Raw genomic sequence first — 17,922 nt, forward strand, 5'->3', positions numbered from 1 at the left:
GAGAAAGTCACAAGGCCAGTCCAGGAAAAAGGAGCACAGCCCAGAGGTGAGGAGCCTCTCTCACCTCTCCAAGTAACAGGTGGCACATGATCTTCACCCAAGACCCCAGAGCCTCATCCCGTTACAGGGTCAGCTTCAAGTCCAGTAGTGTGGACTCCTCGGGCTTAGCAGCCTTCGCAGCAACAGCGTGCGGGGCTTTAAATAGACTTTGCTTCTGATGGTCCTTCATGAGGGCAGCGATAGCCAGCTCATCAGGGCTCAGCCCAGGATGGAATGAAAGTCCTCGGGGGGTGGCCTAACGGGGAAACCAGGATGAAGCCCTGGCATGGCCCAGAGGTGAGGTGGAGCCCACGGCAACACCTGCGTCACCAGGGAGCCTGCTCTGGGGGTGAAGGGGAGCCCAGAGCCACCTGGGGGCAGGGCTGCTGCCCCAGAGCAGGAAGGTAATGAGCCGTAGAGGACAGAGTGACCGGCAGAGTGGGCAGGGGCACTCTGAGCTCACCCGCATGCACTGGTCTTGCCACAAAGGCCCCCGCGTCAGATGCGCGTCCTCCGGTGTGTGGGGGTCTAAAATCGTCTCACTTGAGGCAGAGCCTCTGTCTGCTCGGGCGGCTCTCCCGGGAACTGCGCTTCGAGGTGTATCATGGGCAGATCTTCACTTCAGTTAGGGAAGCTAAGGGCTGACACTGGCACTAATTATAATCAAAAATTAGCATAGAAATGTGCTTTTAGGAGATTAAAATTATCTGTAGGTCCCGACCCGTATCCATCACCTTAAGTGATGGACGACAAATAAGCTCAGCATTAAATAAAACACATCTAATGGGCCTTTGAGAGGGAAAGATGCAAGTTCATTGATTCCCCTCTTCCTTGATTTATGAATCATCCTCTGCGTAGATAAACCCCCCGCGGCCTCTGCCCCCTCAGGCCTGTGGGGCAGTGTCTTCATCAATGTCCATACAGGTCGCTGACCCCTAATAATAGCTTTGCACCATAAGCACTTTCTATACCTGTAAATTGCATTACATGTTAGAAATATTATCTCCATGCAGAAAACTATCAGCTCATGATTAGTTAGTGGGTAAAATGCATGTCAGAGAGAAGATTCAGACTCGCAGGGCCGGACGGCTCAGCACCACCCGCACGCTGGCGCCGAGTTCACGCTGCTGCTCCAGGACTGCTGTTGGCAGAGCGACCCGGAGACAGACCTGTCCCGAGGGGCAGGAGGCAGCCTCAGGCTGCGGGACCCTCGCCAGCCTCCACCCAGGCTGCTCCGCTTCCCAGACTGCAGGGTGCCGGGCCGCGGGACAGGCGTTTCGGCCCCGCCAGCCGTGCGGCCGCACACATATGGAGCTGTGCCTGGCTCTGGTTTGCAGGCACGATGCAATGAGATGGAGCCCCCAGGGTGGCCCTGGCAGCCGTGGGCATGCTCAGTTCCCATGTCCAAGACCATAGCGGCATGCAGGAGGGCTCCAGGGAGCTCCACCGGCTCCTGGGCATACAGGGCAGAGCGGGAAGCCGGGAGCCAGTGAGGGAATGGACAAATGAGGAACAGGATGGGGCCGGGGGCTGGAAGGAACCGGCAGGGCAGGGGCCTGGCCAGGCAGACGGGCTGGCTTAGACACTGCAGTCCCGGCAGGCTTCTCTGAGGAGGGGGTGGTTGACCAAAGTCTCAGAGGAGATGCAAGGCACGTGACTGGTGGGAGGGGGACTCCAGGACACAGGGGTGCAGGCGCTCAGAAGGCTGGAGCAGCTGGAGGGGAGGGGCTCAGGCAGGTCCTGGGGGTGCCCAGTAGGGGTGATTGGTTTCCTCTGTGAGTTACAGCTCTGCAGGGGCCTGAGCCCTGGGCACCGTCTGCCCCGAGCTTTGTAAAGGTGGCGGGTCTGGCTTCTGTGCAGACAGTAGGCAGGGGACCTGCACCAACTGTGGGGGATGCCACAGCTTGTAGGACAGAGTTCTGATGAGGGTGAGGGTGAGGGGGTGGGGGTACAGATAGGGTTAGGATAAGCTTTAGCTTTAGGTTTAGGGTGAGCATACAGTTATGGTTAGAGTTAGGATTCCAGTTTAATGTTAGAGATAGTGCAAGATTTAGCTTTAGGGTTAGGGTGAGGTGTGGGTGACGATGAGGGTGAGGGTGAGGGGGTAGGGTGCAGGTAGGGCTAGGGTTAGGGGTAGGGGTAGGTGTGGGTGACAGTGAGGGTGAGGGGTTAGGGTGCAGGCAGGGTTATGGTGAGGTGTGGGTGACGATGAGGGTGAGGGGTTAGGGTGCAGGCAGGGTTATGGTGAGGTGTGGGTGATGATGAGGGTGAGGGGTTAGGGTGCAGGCAGGTTTATGGTGAGGTGTGGGTGATGATGAGGGTGAGGGTGAGGGGGTAGGGTTCAGGTAGGGTTAGGAGTAGGGGTAGGTGTGGGTGACGATGAGGGTGAGGGTGAGGGGTTAGGGTGGGGGTAGGGGTAGGTGTGGGTGATGGTGAGGGTCAGGGTGAGGGGGTGGGGAGGACGTAGGGTTAGGGGTAGTGGTAGGTATAGGGTTTCTTGTAGGATGAAGTTATGGTGTGGGTTAGAGTTAGGATTTGGGTTTAGGCTGAGGGTTAGCTTGAGAGTTAGGTTAACAGTTTCAGTTACGTGTGGGTTAGGGTGAGGGTTAGGACCTAGGCTAATGGTTAGGGTTAGGGTTGTGGTAAGCGTTAGGTGTAGGCTGAGGGTATGGTTAGGGTGAGGGTCAGGTTTAAGGTTCAGTGCTAGGGTTTGAGTCAGGTTTTGGCTTTAGATACGGTTAGGTGTGGGTGAAGGTGACAGCGAGGGTGAGGTGTGACCCAAGCTTTGTAAAGCTGGCCAGTCCGGCTTCTGTGCAGACAGTAGGCAGGGGACGTGCACCAACTGTGGGGGACGCCACAGCATGTAGGAAAGAGCTCTGTGGGTGGGGTTCACACACCGGGAAGGGCATCCGAGTGGGCAGGAGCTTGCCAGCTGGTAGACGGGGATCTGCAGCTGCAGGAGAGAGGCACCTCAGAGACGGTGCCTGGCTTTGGCCCAGCAGCACGTGTGGGACAGGTTGGGTGCAGGGCGACAGCAGACGTGGGAGCGACAGGCTGGCCTGCAGGAGGACTGTGCAGAGTCCTTCACTCCTGATGCCAGTTAGATGTCCAGGCGGGTGGGTGAGGGCCACAGAGGGGGAGAGGATGGGGCGGATGTGGTGTGGGCGGTTGTGGACGGGGTGCTGTCTGACCCAGGTCCCCCCCTCACTCATGGATTGCTCTTCCCAGCCGAGGGCTGTGCCCTGTCAGGCCCGAGGACGGTGCTCCTGCCCACCTGATGCCCGAGCCTGGTGAGGAGTGACCTCTGCCCCATGTGGCCACTCCCCTGGGCTTTATACCTGTCCCCTGGGCCTCCACCACCACCACCCTCCACCCCATCCTCAGGGTCCCCCTCCCTGAGCTCATGCACTGGCATCCCCAGGCCCACCACTCATCCCAGGTCCCCGCATCCTCTGCCTGTCTCTTCCCGATTCCCCCAGGCCGGAAGAACCTGCCCGCCGCTCCCCAGCCCCCACAGCCTGGAGCAGGGCCCATGATGGGCTGGCTGGGCCTGGCCGGGGTGGACTATCTCTAGGCTGGGGCAGCCGTTTCCTCTGGCAAGAAAAGGAGTGCAGGCCCCGCCGGGCCCAGGACCCTGTGGGCTGGGAGAGGGGGGCAGTGTGGAGTGGCCCAGCTTCCCTGCGGGGCACTGGAGCACACACCCTGGGCGTCAGGCCCCTTGGCCCTGTCTTCTGAGTGGCCCGCACCTGCTCTTCCCACCCAGAGAACCAGGCTGGCTCCCGGCGAGTATGGACAGAGCATTCGTACCCCTGGACTTGGGTCCCAGAAACAAAGAAAGGGATGGGTCTGGGGTCCCCTGAGGACACTGCACAGGCAGCTTTATTAACCCCCTGTGACCCCAGACTGGCTCCCACTGGGCCCGCCGGCTGGTGTCTGTGGGAGGCGGGCAGCCCGTCCTGCGCAGAACGAAGAGCCAGGACCCAGGCTCCCGCTGCAGCGAGTCCACACGTTCACCGACTGATGTGTTTGCTGTCGGTGAATCATTTAATGCGGAGGGAACACCTGCCCTCTGAGCGCCTTTAAGAACACAGAGGAATTAGGGAGTAGCTTCGTTTTCTGTAATATCTGTCTCTGTCTTTGGTGGGGGTGTCCTGGGAGAGTGGAGCTCCCAGCTCCACGCAGGGGGGTGCTGGCTCACCTCCCCCACCCTGCTCCTCCCCAGGTGGACTGCTTGTGGGGGGACAGATGCCCCACCTGCTATCCAGACTCTGCATCCCCAACTGGCCCCCATCCCTAGGCCTGTACATTTTCACCCCGCTGCCGAAAGCCCCACATTCTCTGCTGCCCAGCTTTCCCTGCCCAGGCTTCCTGCTGACCTCCAAGCAGGGAGGGGGCACACACCTAGCAACTCTGCCCAGTCAGGGTCACCACCCTGAGACCCTGGCGCCCTTTTACGGGAGGTGTTCCGCCAGAGGGGTGCCCAGCAGGAGCGCAGGGTAAGGAGTCGGGAGCAAGGGCACCACCCGGCCCCAGGCCTTGGGGTGCAGGTGACCTGCAGAGTCCTGGCACACCACCGGCACAGAGGAGAAAGGGTGCCAGCCAGCCAGGCGAGGCCAACACAGGGCTGGGGGTGCTGCCCCGTGGTGAGCCTCCATTCAGATGGACGTCACGGAGGAAGGCGACCCCACTGGAGCCCCCAGTGGGCTTATATGTCACGTTGTGGGTCCCTCGGGGACTCCAGAGATACCGGGTGGGACTCGCGCACTCAGAGGGAGGAGGGGCCTGCCTCTGCCTCAGCCCCTCCGCCCAGCCAGGCCCGGGGCACCCGCAGCCTTCCTCCCCCGCCTGCCAGGCCCAGGCCCCTGGCCTGCACCCCACAGGGCCCAGCACATGCCTTTCCCAGGTGGGGTGCCTGCCTGGGGAGCCACAGGTAGCCCAGGCCCTGGTGGGGGCGGGCTCTCACTGTGCGTGGGGGATGCCCTGGGGCCCTGGGCCCGTTGGCCCCTACACCTGGACTCCGTCAGGCCGAAGCCCTGTGCACACAGGAGGCGGGAGCTGCTGGTGGCTGGGAGCCGGGGGCGGAGCGCACCTGCCCCCAGGGCCTCCCTGAGGAACCCATCTCCTCGCTGACCCACTAGGTCTCTTGCTCACCAAGTCGGACTGGAGGGCAGCTGGGCTGCTCCAACTCTGTGCTTCCTCACCACGGGCTGTGGTGGTGTGGGCCGTGGGCTTTGGGCTGTGGGCTGTGGGCCATGGGGTGTGGGCACCCCTTCCGTGTGTACCAGTTTCTCTTGGGATTGCAGGATCCGCCCTCCCAGTGGGTGTGAGGAGGCGTGTTTCTCCTGTGAGCTGATCTTGGAGGTCCCAGAGCCCCAAGCCAGTAGACCTGGGTGAGGGGAGCCCAGAGCCCAGGCCGGTGGCAGGACATGAGCCCCGTTTGAGCACAGGTGTGGGGGACATGGGGACATGGGGTCACGGTGCATGCCTTTGGAGTATTGCTTGATACAGTTTCAACAATGATGCACATTTTAAGAGAAAGTTTGCTTTGTCCTTGTCTTATTTATACCAACACTTTCCTGGTTCTTTAGATTAAAAATTAAGAATAAAATTGATTCTAGCAATTAGTCATCTCAGGGGGCAAGATTTAAATGTGGGGAGAAGCCTCATTCATCATATTATGGAGATACATTTAAAACATAAGTTTTTATACTAATTATTGAAATGAATAATACATTCATATGATTTTAGTCTAATATTGCTAATAATAATTATAATGATAACTCAGTCTAGAAGAAATTTTAGCCCTTAAAGCCCATTGGCACCTGGATGTCAAACATACCCACTCACACACCTGTCTGTTCATATTATGATAAGGAATTAAAATAGGACTAACACAAGCCTTGGAAGCATAAAATACATTATATTGGGTCACAGTTTTATGGAGGACCAAAATGGAAATGTGACAGTAGGGTAAAAAATAAGGGCTTTCACTTCAGTTTCAACTGTACTGAATTCTTAAAAAAATAATACCTGGTATCCACTGGTGTATGTTTTGATTATTGCTTTATGTTTAGATTATAATAACATTATAGATAGTAATGGTGTCATAATTTTGTTTTAATATCTGAAGTTCAATGAAAATCACTTTTTTGCAACTAGTTATGATGACACATTTTAGATGTCACCATTTTTAAGCATCCTAATGTGAAGAATAATATGCAAGATACACACAATGTGCCTCTAATTAAATTCCATCCAGTAAGCTCTTGGGTAATAAATGCCAGGTTTGCATACAACCTGTGCAGGCACTGAAACCCTTCAGACGCCCCTCACCAATCCCAGGGACCGCCCCCCAACCTCGCCTTAACTCTTGTCCTGACAGTAACCACACCCTGAATCACTTGGGGTAGGTGCCAAAGATCACAGTGGTTGGGTCATACGGTGAGTGTATTGAGTTTTGTAAGAAACCGCCAGACCGTCTTCCACATGGCAGTGCCATCTGCATGCCCCTGCAGGGGGGAGCATTCCTGCTGCCCCACATCCTCAGCAGTAGTTGTCAGTGCTCAGAGTTCGGCGACTATAATAGGATCCATGTCTGGCTTTTTATTCTACCGCGCTGACCATCTCTTTGTGTGTCCCTCCACCACACCACAGCACCGTACTGACTGAAGCTTTGCAGTAATTCTGGAAGTCCGGTAGTGCCAGTTCTCAGACTTTGTTGTTCTCCTGCAGTGCTGTGTCAGCGCTTCTGGGTTTTGTGCCTCTTTATATAAATTTTAGGGTCAGTTTGTTGATACCTACAAAATAACATGTTTGGCTATTTATTAAGATTGCATTGAATCTATAGATCCCAGTTCGGAAGAACTGACATCTTGACAATGTTGACTCTGTCTGTCCATGACCATGGGCTATCCTTCATTTCTTAGTTCTTGAATATCTTTCATCAGAGCTTTGTAGTTTTCCTCCTATAGATTTTGTCATGTGTTGCTAGATTTGTTCATAAGCATTTCACTTTTTGGGGTGCTGATGTAAATGGCATTATGTTTTTAATTCCAAATCCCCCTTGTACATTGCAGGTCTATAGGAAAGTGATTGACTTCTGTTATTAACTTTGCATCCTGCAGCCTTGCTATAATCACTTATTAGTTCCAGAAGTTTTGTTTTTCTTGTTGTTTTGATTTTTTTAGATTTTCCGCCTAGATGATCATGTCATCTCTGAACAAAGACACTTTTATTTCTTCTTTCCCAATACAGATTGGGATAAGTATACCACTTACTTACTTTTCTGGTCTTACAGTTTAAAAAACAAACTAAAGTATTATGTTAATAATTTGTTGTCATCAAGAAAGACTGGCCACTGATAGTTTTCAGTAAACGCCTTAATAGGACATTGTATCACAAATATACAAACACTATAAAAACTGTATTATCGCCGTTTTGGTTCTAAACAAATAGGCAGAAGGTCCCAATTACACTTTTCAATAATGAATGTTGTTTACAATTTTAAAACATAAGCAACCTCTTTAAGACATGTCCATATATTAGCTCTTTCCTCATCCAATGTACAGCTAGAAATGGATGACTGTATTGAAATGTGTTAAATGAAGTAGGACATTTGCTAGGAACTCCCCATACGACGTTGACAAGCAGCTGTGCAAGGGGACATCCCAGCCTTGCTCCTGAAACGAGCGAGGAAGCTTTGAGCTTCTCGCCTTCAAGAGTGATGCCGGCCATAGGGATTTTGTAGATGTTCATAATCAAGTTGAGAAAGTTCTCTCTGTTCCTAATTTGCTGAAATCTTTTGTCATGGATGACTGTTGGATTTTGTCACATGCTTTTTATGTATTGATATGATTATATGATTCTTCTTTAATCTCCTGATGTGATGAAATACATTTATCGATTTTTGAGTGTTGAGTCAGCCTTGCACACCTGAGCTAGTTCACTTGATTATGTTGTATAGTTCTTTTTACATATTGTTGGATTTGACTTTTTATTATTTCATTGAGGATTTTTCTATGTTCATAAGAGATATTGGTCTCTTATAGATTGTTTTTTCTTTTAATGTCTTTGTCTGGTTTTAGTACTATAGTAATTCTGGCCTCATAATGATGTAAGAAGTATTTCCCTCTGTACCTACTGAAAGAGATTGAAGAGAATTGGTATCATTTTTTATTTAAATGTTTGGTAGAATTCACCTTTGAACCCATCTAGGCCTGGTGCTGGTGCTTTCTGTTTTGGAAGGCTATTAATTATTGAAGCTTTTAATAGATATAGGATTGTTCAGATTGTCTATTTCTTGTGTGAATTTTGGTATATTGTGTCTTTCAAGAAATTGATCCATTTCACGTAAGAGGATTGAATTTGTCAGCATGAAGCCCCTCATAGTATTCCTGTATTATCCCTTTCATGTCTGTGGGATCTATAGTGATGTATCCCCCTTCGTTTCAGTATTAGTATTTAATATCCTTTCTCTCTTCATTAGCCTTGCTAGAGGCTTATTGACTTTATTGGTCTTTGCAAAGAACTAGACCTTTGTTTTGTTGATTTTTTTGGTTTGTGTTTTTTTTTCCTCTATTTTTTCTATTGATACAGAAGTTAGATAAAAAGAGCCTTTACTTGGAGAGCAGATGGAAGAGCTTGGAGCTGATTGTAGATTCACATGCAGTTGTATGAAAAAATACAGAGACCCCATGTACCCAGTTTCCCCCAGTGGTGACATCTTGCAGAACAGTAGTATATCACACCTGTGTGTGGACATGGATACAGTCCAGATATGGACCATCCATCACCATGGGGGTCTCTCCTGTCATCCTTTCACAGTCACGCCCACCTCTGTCCATCTCCATCCCACCCTTAACCCCTGCAGTCACCATGTGTTGTCTACTTCTACACTGTTTTCTTTCAAGAATGTTATATACATGGAATCATACAGGAGGTCACCTCTGGGGGCTGACTTTTTTTTGTTTTGGTATCATTAATGTACAATTACATGAGCTATATTATGGTTACTAGACTCCCCCCATTATCAAGTCCCCCCCACATACCCCATTACAGTCACTGTCCATCCGCGTAGTAAGATGCTATAGAGTCACTACTTGACTTCTCTGTGTTGTACTGCCCTCCCCGTGCCCCCCCCCCACATTATGTGTGCTTATCGTAATGCCCCTTTTCCCCCTTATCCCTCCCTTCCCACCCATCTGTCAATCCATTCTTGGGTTCTGTGAGTCTGCTGCTGTTTTGTTCCTTTAGTTTTTTCTTTGTTCTTATGCTCCACATATGAGTGAAATCATTTGATACTTGTCTTTTTCTGCTTGGCTTATTTCACTGAGCATAATACCCTCTAGCTCCATCCATGTTGTTCCAAATGGTAGGATTTGTTTTCTTCTTATGGCTGAATAGTATTCCATTGTGTATATGTACCACATCTTCTTTATCCATTCATCTACTGATGGACACTTAGGCTGCTTCCATATCTTGGCTATTGTAAATAGTGCTGCAATAAACATAGGGGTGCGTATGTCTTTTTCAAACTGGGCTGCTGCATTCTTAGGGTAATTCCTAGGAGTGGAATTCCTGGGTCAAATGGTATTTCTATTTTGAGTTTTTAGAGGAACCTCCGTACTGCTTTCCACAATGATTGAACTAGTTTACATTCCCACCAGCAGTGTAGGAGGGTTCCCCTTTCTCCACAACCTCGCCAACATTTGTTGTTGTTTGTCTTTTGGATGTTGGCCATCCTACTGGTGTGAGGTGATATCTCATTGTGGTTTTAATTTGCATTTCTCTGATGATTAGTGATGTGGAGCATCTTTTCATGTGTCTGTTGGCCATCTGAATTTCTTCTTTGGAGAAGTGTCTGTTCAGATCCTCTGCCCATTTTTTAATTGGATTATTTGCTTTTTGTTTGTTGAAGTGCATGAGCTCTTATATATTTTGGATGGCAACCCTTTATCGGATCTGTCACTTATGAATATATTCTCCCACACTGTAGGATGCCTTTTTGTTTTGTTGATGGTGTGGGGACTGACTTTTTCACTGGGCATGATTCCCTGGAGATTCTGCCAAGTTTCTGTGTGTGTCACTACTTTATTCCATTTCATTGCCGGTGTCCTGTGGAGTGGATGGACTGGGGTTATTTCCACTATGCACCTGTTGGAGGATATCTGGGTAATTACCAGTTATAGGCAGTTACAAATAAAGCTACTATGCACATTCATGTACAGATTTTTGTGTGTATTTAAGTTTTAATTTCTCAAGGATGAATGACCAGGTTTGTGATTGCTAGATCACCTGTAGTTACATGTTCAGTTTTACAGGCAACTGCCAGACTGTATCCCAGAGTAGCTGCGCTGTTTTGCATCCCCACTAGCATATAGGAATATTCTAGTTGTTCTCCATCCTCTCTAGGATTTTATATCACTTTTTTGGATTTTATTCATTCTCATACATGTATAGTGGTTTTAACTTGTGTCTCCCTCATGGCTAATGATGCCAAGTGTTTTCTCATGTGCTTGTTTTCCATCTGTCTTTTTACCCATTTTATGAATGCACTGTTTCCTTAGTTTTTAACTGGTTGAGTTTGGGAGTTCATTATATGTTCTAGATACTAATCCTGTGTCAGAAATGTAGTTTGAAAACATTTTCTCCCAGTTTTAGCTTGATTTTTTTTGTCCTTTTAACTGTCACAGAGCAAAAGTTTTACATTTGGATGAGGTCCAATTTATCAACATTTCCTTTAATGGCTCATACTTTGGCGACAGGTCTAAGAGCGCTTTGCCTAGCCCTACATCCGAAATTGTCTCCTATGTTTCTAATGTATTTGTAAATAACAAAGCCAGGCTAAATCAGTTACAAAAATAATAATGTTGACATTAATATAATTTTAATACTAAAATGTCATCCAGGATTGTAAAATCCCTGTGTTATTGTGCTGTCAATGACATGTGGACTATAGCAAGATGCACATTGAAGACTCTAGTGAGTGACTTTCCATCCTGTTTAGTGGTGAGGGGGGGAAGGCGCAGTCTCCCTTAGAGACAAAATCAGAAACCAGGGTGAGATCTGCCCTTCGAACATGTGTCTAGGCTCCTCCTGTAGGCTCTGAGGAGTGGCAGAGCTCTGGACAAGCTGTCCCCCTTACACATCTTAGGAATACTCAGAGGTGAGGGAAACTTCCTGAGAATCTGAAAGTTCTATCCGAAGCTCAGGTGTAGGGCGCCCATCACCTGTGCATGTGTGGGCTTCCCAACAGAGCTGCCTTGATGGATCCCAGCGTCCCTGTGAGCGGGGCCAGCATTGTGATAATTTACAGAAGTAGGAAGCAGGCACCAGGGTGGGAGATGGCACAGGGGCCCTGATGTAGGCCCCTCGCCCCAATCAAAATTGCATCAGGGTAGGTTGTGCACTGGGTGGAGGATGAATCAACCCACCCAACCTAGAACATACTACAATGTCCCCAGAAGATGTACAGGGTGTCTGGGCCTTCAGGGGTTGGAAGTAGAAACATGCCTGGCAGGTAGAGGTGGCCAAGCCGGGATGGGCAGGGCAGGTCCTTCCTATGCCTCCAGGGAAGGCAAGTGTTCCTACAGGTGGCAACCCGAAGCCAGCTCTGACCTGGCTTGACAATGTACATGCCATGGTTTTGGAGGTGCTGCCCCGGTCCGTCTGTGCCTACCTGGGGTCCCACGTCCTTATTGCCCTGTGGGCAGATGGCATCCATGTTGCTTTCACCAGCCACTCCCAGCCTTGGTCCACGGGAGTCCTGTGTGTCCAGGCAGAATCCTGGGATCTGCCTACCCATACATCACCAGCACCGTGGCCTGCGTTGCTAATTCTTTAATGAAAGAGTGCATTTATGAAACCTGACAACATGAAGGGAGATTTTTAAACACTGTACATTGGGCCTTTCATGGGGAACGGTTAATGACAGGCGAGCTCAGTGGGACAGAGATTTCATCTAATATCAGTTTCGGGAAAGTCAATTGCAGGGTTAGTTCTGCAGATTAAATTAACTCTATTTGGAGGTCACCTCCTGTGGCTAGATTAAGAGAGACAGATACACAATAGCAAATGCAATTGATGAGATATTAATCCAATTCCCACAAACAAGGATATTACATCCCCCTGATTCTTTAAGAGGCTTTTCCTTATCAAATCCTCCCCCATCTTCATATGCTGAAGGACAAATGAATTGGCCAATTATCAGAAACGTGCACATCCATTCCAAGAACTCATTGAGATACAGAAAATGTAGCAAGGAAAGTGACTTTCTCTGCTCCAGCCCTGTTTCCTCAATGGACCTTCAGGGACAGACACCGGCAGGAGGAGGGGCGGGAGACTGAAAGTTGTGGTGGGGCTGGAGCCTGGGCAGGGGCAGGGGTCCCACCAGGACAGGTTCGTGGCCAAGGGGCCTGAGGTCCCCCCAGCGGAGGTCACTGGCTCACAAGCCTGGCCGGGCTCTGCCTGCCAGAGACACCGCCAATGTGGGGCTCCTGCATTGCCGGGAAGACCACGGCCCAGACTGCTCCTCTCTGCTAGCTCCCTTGCTTCTGAGATTTATTTTTTCTTCACTTATTTCTTGTTTTCAGTGAACCAGAATGCGATTGGTTTTAGGGAGTGCATGTATGAAGTGTTCAGGGTGACGCCAGGCTTCCCCTTGTCATAGAGCCGGCAGGGTGGCTCTTGAGATGAGGGTGAGGGGTGCCCAGCCCTGGCCCAGCAGTGGGGCTCACCAAGCCCTTGCCACAAGGCCTGAGTGAGCCCTGTGATGATGTGGGGCTGCAGGAAGGGACAAGATGCTGCCACTGTGCCTGTGAAGGAACCAGGGAGGTAAACAATTCTGCACATGGCCCTTCCCAGTCCCCATGGGAATCCTGCGTTGTTTGCCCAGAATGCTCAGAGGGCAGTGTGTTTTGCCAGGTCTTGTGGCTCAAAGAAGGCCCTGGTGGATGGAGCTGGGGAGGATTGGCCTTGGCCTAGGGCTCCACCTGGGAGCCCTTGAACCTCGTGCTGACCCCATTCCTTCCCTGGAGTGACCTTCCTCAGCTCCCTTGACCACAGGCAGTGGGACCCAGCCCTTCCCTGGAGCAGTAAGTCCTCCATCAGTGGCCAGGGAGTTGTCCAGGCACCTGCCTCGGCCTTCCTTCCCCCTAAAAATGCCATTCACACGGCCACCTTGCCAGAGAGCCCCTAAGTCAGCACCCTGTGGTCTATCCCGGAGTTCATCTTTTGGCCAAAATAGCATGTCCTGTGGGGAGCTCGCTTCTGATCCCGTGAGGACCACTGCCCAGTGGTCTGCCTGTCGCACCCACTGGCTCAGTGCAGCAGCAAGCTCCATTTTACTTATAAGGAGAGTTGGCATGGGGGGTAGAGGGACCCTGCTGTGGGCCTCATGATCCTCACAGGGCCTGGCACCTTCTCTGCTTGGTGGCTGCCCAGGGGCTTGCACACATGTTGCCTCCGCACTACACCTTCCTGAAGGTGCCTGACCCTTCGTAGGACCAGGCACGTGGCTGGGGTGTAACACTAGGTGAGCTCATTGGATTAGTGCATCCTTCCCTCCACTCCCGAGGGTGCAGCACAGCCCCGACCCTGTTCCTCCTCCCACCTGTGCCCCCACCTGGCCTGCTGGTCCCTGATTCCCGAGGCCCACCTCCTCGCAGGCTCCCCTCTGGCTGACAGAGAACCCAGGCCACACCCGGGCTGTCCGCCCCAGCCCAGTCCCCTGCGTCTCTCTGGGAAGCCATCCCCACCCAGCATATTGGGCTCTGCAGTTACACCTGGCTCCAGAGAGGCACCATGCCCTGCTGACCAGGCCCTGTGATGGGACCGTGTGTGGAAAAGTCTTTTGCAAACACAGTTAAGAGTCTCGAGGCCACACTGGATTTGGGTGGACCCTGAATCCAAGGGCGGGGTCCTTCCAGGAGACAGTGAGACAGGAGAGGCCATGTGAGGGTGGAGGCAGGCGCGGGGGGACCTGGGCACTGGGCCAGGGTCATCAGAGCCCCTGAGGTGGGAAGGGATGGAAGGGTCTCCCCTGGAGCCTCAGTGGGGGCCTCCTCACCAAGCTCTCAGCAGCGACCTGGTGGCTCCTGCGTGCCACCCGCAGCCACGGAGCATCCAGCCCCTGTGGACGGAGGCCTCTGCCTGCCAGCACTTCTCATGGACTGTCAGCACCACAGAGACGCACGTGTCAGTCCTGGGGCACTGGGAAGAGGCGCACAGTGTATACCACAGGCTGTGCAGGTTAAGCCGTGGTAGGACCAAACTGGGGTCTGGCATTTTTTCCCAGAATTTCACAGACTTGGAGCCTGTGGAGAATTAACCCATGGGCACAGCCATCCACACGGCTGTCCAGCCAGTACAGGTATGTGAGGTTTGACCAGGCCAGGTCCCAAGGCCCCGTCAGCAACACGGGCAAAAGTCAAGCCCTTAGCTGAGCACAGCCTCACACTGTCCATCACGGACTGCCCAGCCTGTCAGGGCATCCCCAGCTCCTGGGCAGTCCCCCTGGGGCTCTGCTGCATGATGGGGAGACTGAGCTCTTGTGGATGACATGGCACCTGCTTGGGGCCACAGGCACCGCCAGCAGTGGGGCTGCCCTGTGGCCACTCCACTGCCTTCCTGAGTTCTCTGTGCCAGGACTCCCTGGCCGCCCTGTAACACCGTTCCCTCTGCAGAGTGTCAGTGGAGTGCCATGCAGTGGGGCATGGGTGGCAGGCAGGGGGCTGCACGGAGCAGGGACTGTGACTGGCAGGGGCTGTGGGGGCAGAAGGGGCTGCTGTGGGCGGGGCACTGTGATGGGCACAGGCTTCCTTGAGCACCTCCTTCTGGGTGGGGACCTGTGACTTGCAGGAGTTTGAGAGGAAATCCTGTTCTTGGAGGAAAACAGCAGCTCCCAGGGCCCCTTCCCTGGAGCCTGGGGGCAGCCTGGGGCACGTGCACGCGCACACAGGGCCCTGCGCAGCCGGGGGACCCTCAGGGCCTCTCTTGTCGGGACCATCCTGATGCTGCCCCGCGTGGACACACTCGGCTGCCCCAGGTGTGAGTGGGTGTCCCGCCTCCTCCTTTGTTCTGTGTGTCACCAGCTCTCCAGGTGCCCAGCCCACCTTGGAGTCTTCACGGAGCCCCCGATATCTCCAGCCTCCCCATTTCTTTCCTGGCTACTTCCTGCCTTTGTTTTCCCATGTGAAGTTCATGTCACCTTGACTCCCCCCAGAAGCAGCAGCTGTGTATCTTTACTGTGATGGAGCTAAATTCATGTATTAACTCAGAACCGACGTCCTGTGGTTCTGTATTCCCGACCATGAGAATTTCCATTGGCTCAGATTTCTTTGTCCCTGCTCGTGAATGTCTTGAAGTTGCCCTCACACGGGTCTCGTGCGTTTCCTGTTAGGTTTAGTCGTCGTATTTCACCCCTTTTTCTGGTAAGTGGGGCCTTGCCACCATTGTCCCTGCACGCTGGCCAGTGCGCAGTATCGCGTCTCCTCTGTGGCCTGCGTGTGTGCGTGTGCCTTGTTCCAGCTTCAAGGCAAGGATTTCTTTAAAAGCCTCCTTGTCTTCGAGTCCTCCTGGGGTCTCACGGAAAGCCTGGCCCTTGACAGGGGAGGGTGCTTCTGGGAGTGGGTGCGGCTGGAGAGGAGCCGTCCCTCGAGCTGGTTCAAATCAGCTGGTTCTCCCTTTCCTGGTGTGTGAGCTCAGATTATACCACCCAACAGGGCTGACTGTTTGCACATGGTGCACACCTGGGGCCCGTGCTGGGGGCCCACAGCACATCAGCCATGGCGCTGGGCCTGGGGCCCAGTAGGGGAGGGATCGGCCAAGAGGCACAGGCACCGAGGCAGGGCCTACAGCAGAGGCAGGTGCTGGGCTGTGGGAAGCGGGCCCTCGCCTGCATGTTGTGGAGAAACTTGGGGCTCCCATGGGCAGGATCCTCACCGGACACTAAATTGCTTTATGATGTAACTGGCCTGCTGCTGGGCTCCTGCCGCCACACCCGTGGGCAATGAGCCATCACTGACTGAGTGACTAATACACAGCTCTGCCCGGTGCTCTGGGCAGAGGCGGATGCAGGCCTGCAGACTGCTGGGTGCAGACGTGATTCTAGTGCTCGACCTACTGCTGGGAGAACAAGCCAGGTAAGAAGCCCTTTCACCCCAAGAACGTTCCATTGTCATTCCTCGGTCTCACTGAATCCATAGTGAACTTGTCCGGGGCTGAAACCCACTGGCAAGACATATGTGCACATCTGAGCCTCAGCTCCTGTGTGTGCATGTGTGTGCGTGAGTTCTGTGTCTGCACACATACAGGTGTGTGAGCTTCTCGGCCTCCCGGCCTACCCTACCCCAGGGACAGGGGGGCCTGTCTGCATCGCTCACCAACCCTCTCCCTAAGCCATCCCCCTTTGCTCGTCTGCAGGTCAGGCACCGTGAGGTGGGTGCAGAGGGCAGGAAGGTCCTCCTGGGCCTCAAGGAGTAGGGCCTGCTGGGTGCAAGCCAAGGGCTACGGTGTTGGTAACACTGCAAGAACCTCTGCCCACCACCCACATGCGTCGCTGTGAAGCTGTGTCCCTGGGGGCGTTGGCAATGGGATGTCAGCTCTCCAGTGGCCTCTGGGGCCCTGAGCTTCCTGCAGATTGTTCTGCCACTCAGGAACAAGCTGAGACAGAGCCCTGGGCCCCAGAAACATTGCCTCCCTTCCCTGTGAGGACCCGGATCTGGACACATGACACACGGCCTGGGGTCTCCGTGCTTACCCCACCAGGAAATGGTTCGCCTTGAGGGGATGGGCTCCACAGTCAGTGTGGCGGGGAAGATGCCTCCCCTGTCTTCCCAGGGGGATTCGCACCATGTTCCCATCTGCCTCAAATGTGTGCCAGTGGTGTAGGAAGGCCAGTTACTTAGGTCACAGCCCGCAGTGCGCCCTGCTTCCTGGGAGACGGTGGGATTCCCCCGAGCACCACCACAGCCCATGGCATGGGGCTTGGCTTTGCCGTCCCCTGGGGACTTGGAGAAGCAGGGGTAGGAGAAGGGGCTGGATAACCTGGGGGACCACAGAAGGTGGTGCTAGGTGGCTTCCCACTGCCCCCATCAAAGCCTTAGCGCTGCCACATCACCCTGAAGTCATCGGGTTTGGGTGATACAACCTCTTTTGGGTAAATTCTTGGGCTTTTGGATGCGCTTCCCTCCGCCCTCCTCCTCATGATGTGATGGGTGCTGGGGACACCCCACACTGTGCTGTGACCTGTGGGGTCCTGTGCTCCTAGGGCCTGGCCACGCGCTGGCCTCTTTGGGGAGGCAAGTCCCGTGGTTTGGTGGGTGGTGCCATGGATGGACCCTCTCCGACCTGCTAACCCTGCCCCTACCCTGTCCCAGCCCCAGACTGCAGTGCATGGGGGTCCCTGCCCTCTGCACCCTCCCAGGGGAGAGAGCCACACCAGGCCCGTATCCAGAACTTTCCTCCACGGGACCTCAGCGGCTCCTCCCCCTGCTCACCAGGATGCAGGACACCCCTGAGGAGCTTCTGTCGGGAGATGCCTGGGCACGCATGTCCTGAACGACCCCGCGACCTCCCAGCTAGCGCTGCCGTCGCCCCCGGGGCGGGCAGGGAGCTGGGGGCTGGCCCACCGGTCCTGGCCCCCCAGCGCCTGCCCCTGGCCGAGGCCCCCACCCCTCCTTGCTGGTCCGTGGCTCCACATCACCCGGCTTCCTCGTAGGTCCCACCCCTGCTGCCTGGGCTCCCGCTTTCTGTCCTCCAGGGGCCGTGAGCCTGTCCCTGGCCCCCTGACTGCCTTTCTCTGCTCTCGCATGCCCTTGTGGCTGTCGTGGCTGCCCCGGTTAGACCTCCTCACCTTTGACCCCAACCTGGTGTCCACCCCTGGCT

Source organism: Manis javanica, chromosome 10 (assembly GCF_040802235.1).
Source record: "Manis javanica isolate MJ-LG chromosome 10, MJ_LKY, whole genome shotgun sequence".
Taxonomy (NCBI): Eukaryota; Metazoa; Chordata; class Mammalia; order Pholidota; family Manidae; genus Manis; species Manis javanica.